This window comes from Hyalella azteca, unplaced genomic scaffold (assembly GCF_000764305.2).
Source record: "Hyalella azteca isolate HAZT.00-mixed unplaced genomic scaffold, Hazt_2.0.2 contig17255, whole genome shotgun sequence".
In the NCBI taxonomy this organism is placed as follows: Eukaryota; Metazoa; Arthropoda; class Malacostraca; order Amphipoda; family Hyalellidae; genus Hyalella; species Hyalella azteca.
The window spans coordinates 24,193-32,569 of record NW_025947045.1 but is presented as its reverse complement, the minus strand read 5'-3'; the positions used below and the strand labels follow the sequence as shown (position 1 = coordinate 32,569).

General features: G+C 36.0%; 1 long non-coding RNA gene across 1 annotated transcript; it reads right to left on the bottom strand.

Annotated features, from left to right (window-relative positions):
- Positions 1 to 1,768: 1,768 nt before the first annotated feature.
- On the bottom strand, positions 1,769 to 4,967 carry LOC108665374. The gene is made up of 3 exons (XR_001930440.2): positions 4,783 to 4,967; positions 2,180 to 2,313; positions 1,769 to 1,919 (listed from the first exon to the last, which is right to left on the bottom strand). It is a non-coding gene; the product is annotated as an uncharacterized LOC108665374 (long non-coding RNA).
- Between the last annotated feature and the right edge of the window lie 3,410 nt (positions 4,968 to 8,377).

Sequence of the window (8,377 nt, the reverse complement as noted above, 5' to 3'; positions counted from 1 at the left end):
TATGAAATGAAAATCAATGTCGCAAACCCTGGAAACACTCAATAAGGACAAGGTTCAGCATTTATCTTGGCTGAAGACAATTTTAATGTAATAATGGAAAATTTTATTTCAATATAAAAATATTCCTCGCAAAGAAATTATTAAACGTACCTCGGGAGTGAGTGAAACTGAAGTGAGGACAGCCCGTGACCGGACTGAACATGTGAATGCACCTGGTAGGGAACGGACCGTAACTAGCATATGCCTGACACATGGCCAGTAGTATGGTGGGAACACTGTTAGAAAATCGACCGTAAAAAAAAACGTTCACACCGGCGTTACAGTGGCCGGTTATTTACCGTTAATTTAAACGGCGGGAACGTTTTCCTGCACGAAAACGGTACGGCCGTTTTTGTACTTTACGGCTTCCTACAGTTTCTTTCATCCAGAATATTATAATCCGACATAGCGAGACATAAGAAGACATAACGAGACATAAGAAGACATAGCGAGACATAAGACATAGCGAGACATAAGAAGATATAGCGAGACATAATGAGACATAGCGAGACATAAGGAGACATAGCGAGACATAAGGAGACATAGCGAGACATGAAAAGATATGAGAAGACAGCGAGACATAAGGAGACATAGCAAGACATAATGAGACATAGCGAGACATAAGGACACATAGCGAGACATAACGAGATATGAAGAGATATAAGAAGACAGCGAGACATAAGGAGACATAGCAAGACATAATGAGACACAGCGAGACATAAGGACACATAGCGAGACATAAGGAGACATGAAGAGATATAAGAAGACATGATAAGGATAGAAATTCATAAAAATTGGGAATATATGTAGAACCGTTGAAGATTTCATAAGCCGACGGTTTGAAAACAAGCGGGTATACGACGCCCCGCGCGGGTAGCGAATGGGGCTATAAAAGGAGGGAGGTAGTAGGAGAAGCAGCGCAGAGTGAAACGGCCAGCGTGCCGAGTAACATCGTTTTGTGAGTGGAGAGCCGTCTCCTGTAGTAGTGTCACCAAGCTGTTGTTCAATACAGTGTAAGAGCACTAGCTGCGACGATCCAAATGTTTTGAAATAGTCGACGTTTGTATCGATAATTGCGGGCAACGAAGCATTCAACGACTGGGAAGATCGAAGCCCTCGTATTTGAATCTACAACTATTTGAGCACCACGTTTATTGACGAAGATAGTATTCTTGAAATCAACGTCTACGAACTCCTGAAATCAACGTCTTCACGGCCCACTATAGCCCTCACGAAATTCGGGTAGTCATCGAGGAACGCTACGNCACAGTACAGGGTTGTACCTGTCTCTTATACACATCTAGATGTGTATAAGAGACAGATGTAGTTGTATGGTGTATTATCTTTCACAATCACTTCAGCAATCATACGATGCAAGTTCTTTTTTCGACAATAAGAGAAGATTTCATGCGGAATATGCTCTGTCTCTTATACACATCTAGATGTGTATAAGAGACGGCCTGAGGCCTTAGTATGATCAATGTATCATAAACAGTAGATTGGATGAGCACATTTGAGAGAGCTATTGCCACAATTAACAGTGAAATCAGCCACTCGATTCGTTTTATCAATATTTGAATCCATTAAATGCCTATCTTGTTCAATTTGGAGATTATGTCCAAATGAATAAAGTTTAAAATGCCTGAAATTGGCTTTAAAAATACATTAAAATGCATTATTGAAGCGGAAACTGCCGAGCATCAATATACAGAAGGAATCACAAACCTCTTCAGATACCACAGCTGCGCTGACTGCCTTCGGTTATTCGTTGTCTGAGGCATAGTGGGAAGCGAGAAGCGTCACCAGTCCGTCCACGAGGCACGACACCTCGCATTTGCTCACGGAACGACAGCGCTGCTCTGCGTGCTCTAATGGCGGTCCTGAAGAAGGAAAATTTGGAGTTAATACAATCAACCTCTGTTTTAATCATCAACGTACAAGATTATTCAAATATTGAAGCAGAATCAAGTCGACAGTTCACTATCATTTTTTTTTCTCAGAGCTCAACTGGTTTTCAGTGAATAGTGTCAATAAATTAGCGACATTTTTGACAATGTGCCGAATATAAATCATGACAAAAAAAACATTGGTCGTATAGCCTCTTTCATGGAAAGCTCACATGATGAGTCAGCTCCTTCACCTCTACGTCTATGGAGTCCTGTCACAGGACCCTGGATGGCCATGATGATGCAGAGAAGTGCAGTAAGTACTGCAATACTCTTTTTAGGGGATCTTCTGTCTCCACGCCCATGGCTGGCTCTGCAGGCGATTCAGCTGGAAAATAATTATTGTGTTGTAAATAATTATGAAAACTCTAATGCCAAAATACAAAATTTGTAATTTAATTGAAAAGTTATAAAACTAACTGCACTGTTAGAGAGGTTTGATTAAGCAAGCATTGCTAGAAAATACAATCACAATGCAATTCACCTAAGTTTTCAAGTGACAGCATATTCTATGGATAGAGCATTGCATAAAATAATATAAAAACTTGAATTGTACAAAGTAATCATTGCTCATGCACTTAATTGTTTAAGAAGACTCTTCCAGACTCTTGGATGTTTCTCAGCACTTCTAATGTCTGGACTTTTAGGCGGAAATGCTCATGGGTGCTTCTTAATTCGAGCCTACGTGCATTTCTTTTTCATTATGGACCATTCCTTGATGATTTTTTATGTAAAGTTGAAAAATTATTTGTCTAATTGGCAAATAAATTTCTTAATTAGTTTTTTAAATTGAAATGAGGGAGAAATGACAGTAACAGCAATGATTCTGTGGCTTGAAATGATACAATAAAATGTTGTGACATAAATTAACAATGCAGACTTGTGATGAGATGCATCAAATGCAGGTATTTATACAAGAAAAGAACTGTCCTCAAATGAGGCACTTGAGAAACTGGAGAGCTGGGGCTAATTCAGATACATAAAATCATGCTTATGTTTTTCTGATTTGATTGGGAGCACAAAACTAATAGAATTAATATTTATTTGTGAAACAGCAATAAATATACCAAGCAAATATTATTACAGTCTTTTACAGATATATTTGTGCAGTGAAGAACTAAACAGAATTTTTAAAAACTAACTCAACTTGCTTGATGGATTTTGTTTGCATGAATTTCATTTGCCAAAACTTCAGCCATTATCACACAATTTGTATCTTATCCTCATAATTATCCCATTGCCAATTTCTAGATATATCTACTCTAGTATTTAAAATACTGGTATCACATTTTAGATCAACATGTCAGATGCTCATGAACAAACTGATATCACCCTTCCATTTTATGCAGCATTCAGCATTATTACAATTTCAGTTGTATCATGCTAAAATTGCTTATATTATATTATTATTAAAAATGAAGATTTATTTGGGAATAATAATTTAGATAAATACCATCTCTTAATTGTTTGGAGCTTTGAATTTTGCTGTATTATAAATTGGCCCACCAGCCCTACCTGAGACCTTGAAGGTGAGAGGCTACTTTAGTCAAATATAGAAGCGTTGAATGTATTTCTTCATTAATTTTAATAAATTAATCTTCTAATAAAGCAATAAGTTATTCAATCACTATATAAAGCAATACATTTTTCAGTCACAAAAAAAAAACTGACTGAAAGTAGCTTTTTGTGACTGAATAAAGTATTGCTTTATTTAGTGACAAAATAAGGAATTGCTTTATTAAAAGACTAGTTGATTAGTGAATAAGTAATTTGTTATTATTAATATAGCACTACATTCAACACTTCTATACATGACTGAAGTAGCATCTCTCCTCCTGTCTCAGGTAAGCACGTAGGGCCCGAAGGGGGAATTTGGGCAGAAGCAGCCTGTGAATTGGACAAGAAAGCCTGTGGATCTGGCCAATTTTACCCATCCCTATGACATTTTCCTATTTTCTTTGGTGAAAAATCAGAAAAGTGGTTCAACTTATCCAGCAGCTTTCAATAATAACCAGTGAAACAATTGTTTTCAGCTGCAATTTTTGAAAACTTCTGTGGGTGAAGTTCTGCCCAATATTCCAAATTGGAGTAGGGCTGGTGAGTCAATTGATGGTACGTCAAAAGTCAAAGCTCTGAACAATTGATATAAAATATTAATGTAAATTATTATTTCCAACTGAACCTTTATTGTTACTAATATTAGTAATTTTAGCATGTTATTATGATAATAAAAGGCCCATAGGGTAACAATACTGAATGCTTCATTTATTGAAGATTTGAAGAGTGAACAAAATTTGTTTCAAGTCAGCCAAGTTGCCAACATTGTGACATAGGTAACCTGTGATTTTAATTTGGAGTATTAACAAAGTAAGTAAGTAAGTGTAAGTAACAAAGTAGAAATGTTAAAAAAATGGTGGTGGGCTAACAATGGTGATAAGATTCAAATTTCAAGTTGTACAATAATCTGCTGAAGTTTTGGCATATAAAATTGATGTAAACAAAACATATCAAACAAGTCAAGTTAGTTAGTTCACTGGTTAACTGTAAAAGAGACTAATAATCAGAGTGGAACTCTAGGGTTGATGCGCCGTCTAGCTATATGTATATTCAATATTTCAAGAAACTGGCACACTTGTTTAACCAAAATGTCAGCAAGGTTTTAAAAGGAGGCTTCAGTTGCAAAAATTCCTATATAATATGATATTCGGACCTGCTCATTTATTACCTCTCACAGTCACAAAAACTACTTTGTGAGCAGTGTAAATCGTCAAGACGTCAACGACAAATTGTCACTAACCTGACTGAAGTCACCATTCGCCCGAGTCGCACCCCTCCCTAGTCTCTACTGCACACAACTCGGCAGAGCCCTCAATGAAATCTATTTGAATTCCACAAGAATAGAGGCACTATACCCTGAAAGCATCAACTCTTGATTAATAACAGGGTATTTCTCCTCGACCTCGGTGCAAAGTATCACTGGCTAGCTCTAGTCTACCGAGTTCAGAGATCGACTGATGTCGAACCAACGCAGCTCAAAGTATTAACACTCAAAGAATAGGAAAACAAACATGAGCAACTCAACTGAATAACACACGATACCTTATCATTTGTACAAAAATCACAGCCAACAACAAAAAATAGTATAAACCAGCAAAAATAAACTGAATAAATTTAACTCTTAAGCGATGTCTGCCACTCAAGATGGCGTCTAGATATTAACTCGACCGATGACTGTGGCGCCATCTACCGCTGAAGTCCAACAAACCACGGTAAATAACCTGAATGACCGGATTACGGTTAATGAACTTCGAAAACAAACGTGTACTGCACATTTTTCGCCCGTTTTTTCTAACAGTGAGTACCTCAAAGTCATATCAACACTTATCGAACTTAATTAATCTGATGATTACATCTGATAGCTTAATTAGAACTTAATTACAGTCTGATAACATTTCGAATATTCTTCAAACATTTCAATATTTCCTTTCTCAGTAGAAAAAGAACTCATTTTACAAATTTCCTGCAGGAGACTATGTATATGATGGAAGCATATGAAAGTTGAGAATAATATTAAGCTGAATGCTACACTTGCTTTAGAGGTATGGACATTTTAATTAAAACTCTACACTTGCACCAGAAGGCGCGTAGTTGCAGGCGCGGGCACTCGTTATCTCCACCGGGCTGATAAGCGGCCTCCTGCTTATCACGCTGCGCAGCTCAGCGAACTCAATGAACCAAAATAAGGGATTTTTAGGTTGACGAAAACTTATTCCAAGAAATTCATCTTGAACAAATTCATTTGATGTCTATAAATTGAAATAACTGAAATATTCCGTTCAAAACATGCCGGGAGCAATGAATATTTTAGGGAAAATTTAATTCAAATATTCTGGCTGAGTGGCGACAAGATATAAATCTATTCTCAACAAATTTCCAATTAAAACTTTTTCTGTATTCTCGGCTTAATGGAAACTGTTTCTGCTTATACTGGTTACTCTAATAACTTGAATAACCGCTAATTGAATTTTGCACTGGTTGTGTGACTGACGTTCACTGCCTTATCTCAGCTGATCAGATGGCCGCATTAGGCTGTACGCCAGCAGGATCCTTGGCAGGATTGTCAATTAAAAGGAGCTATCTTTTTTCCACTACACCACGGTTGGTAAAACGTTTTATATAAGAAATTGAGGTCCTAAAAACGTTCTAATGTCGCTCAATCACAACCAGCCTGACGAAGTTCAAGATTTTATGAATTTAAGTGCTACAAGGGCGCGTCTGCCGTAGTGGAATTTATGGAATAATTAATTTATTTTTTTGGGTAATTTATGGAATTATAATTTATAATTGAAAAATGTTTGTAGTTATTTCTGAGAGATTAAGAGATAAATGTCTATAATTCGCCTCCTGTTAATTTAGAGTATTAAGCAGCAATCTATAATTAAAAGTTTACCGTTACTCTGAGAGAACCACGATAATCTGATGAATATTCCATAATTTTAATTCCAGTATATGGGCAGCACTGAACGGAACGCGTTGGGGCATGGACCGCGGGGCAGCTCGACAGGTTGTGGTTGGGTGCTAACCAACACACCCGCAGTCTCCCGGCTCAGTCACCCTTCACCTACCCATTTATTTCTCTTACCCTTTTTGTTTATTTGGCATTTATTCACTTACCCATCATCACGATCTTATTTCCAAATCAAGAAAATGTTGTTTATGCTATTGATCTTGTTTTATTGCCAACTCCGACCCCCATCCGCAGAGTTTTCGTCAGCATCAGTTCAGCCGTTTCTAAAATAAAATTAGCGGTAATAACTTTTTAAATTCAACTCGTAAAATCTCTCAAACCTAGACATTTATTCACTTTAAAGCGTCAAAAAGTCTTTTATAATTACACGAGTATCAGTTCAGCCGTTTCTATAACAGAATTAGTATTCAGAACTTTTTAAATTCAATTCAAAAGTTCTCCCAAATCAACAAGTTTATTCGTTTTAAAGCGGTAAATAGTCTGTTATAATATCGCTAGACTCAGTTCAGTCGATTCTAAAATAGAATTAGTATTCATAACTTTTTAATTCAACTCGAAAGTTCAACCAAACCTGAAAATTTATTCACTATAAAGCCGCAAAAAGTCTTATTATTTCACGATAATCAGTTCTAAAAAAAATATCGATATGTAATCGATAATCAGTTTCTAAATAGAATTGGCATTATAACGTTTTAAATTCATTTTGAAAGTCGTCCCCAACTTGGAAATTTATTCACTTTAAAACGGCAAGAAGATTCTCTAATTTCACTAGTATCAGTTCAACCGTTCCAGAGATAGAAGTTTTTTTCTAATTTTATAAATTCATTTTGAAAGTTCTGCCAAACCTAGAAATTTATTCACTTTAGAGCGATAAAATGTCATTTTTAATTTCATGAGTATTAGTACAGCCTTTTCTCATATGCAATTAGTATTCATAACTTTGGAATCAACTCGAAAGTTATCCCAGAACTAAAAAATTTATTCACTTTTTATTCACTTTAAAGCAGCAAAATGTTTCTTGTAATTTCATGAGTGTCAGTTCAGCAGTTTTTAAAATCGAATTAATATTAATAACTTTTTAAATTTAACTGGAAAGTTCTCCCGAACCAAATATTTATTCATTTCTTAGCTGCAAACGGTTTGTTATAATTTCACTTGCACCAGTTCAGCCTTTTCCATAATACAACTAGTATTCATAACTTTTCAAATTTAACTCGAAAGTTCTCTAAAACTTAGGAATTTATTCACTTTAGAATGGAAAAAAGTCTGTTATAATTTCACAAGCAATCAGTTCCGCCGTTTCTAAAACAAAATTAATATTAATAACTTTTTAATTGAACTCGAAAGTTCTCCCAAACCTAGAAATTTGTTCACTTTAAATGCGGCAAAAAGTCTTATAATTTCACGCTTATCGCTCGTCTCACATATCACCTGTAACGGATCACATTTGTTCAGAGCTGCAGACCCTGGCGCGACGCCCCTGAGTCAGCTGGCACTAGCGGGGCTCCATTCATTCAATGGATATGAAATGTTGCGAGGAAGCGGGTATGTTGCTAGGGCAAGCGATATAGGTATGTGAGATAGAGCTTGCTTTTTTCTACATGTGTTGAATCGGGATGAGTTATAGAGTAATTCAGAACCGATGATTTCAACATCAATTTATTTCTGATGTTTTTTCCTAAGATTGCTGTTAAGAAGTATCCACGAGTTATATTATATTTTGAATTATTTATGATTGGTTACGAAATGGTCAAATAAAATAGAGAAGTAGCAGATTACAAGATTGAAAATTTAATTGTCAACAATTCGACGACGATGTACCTATGTAGTAATGACTACTATAACATGAAGTCTACTTAATAAT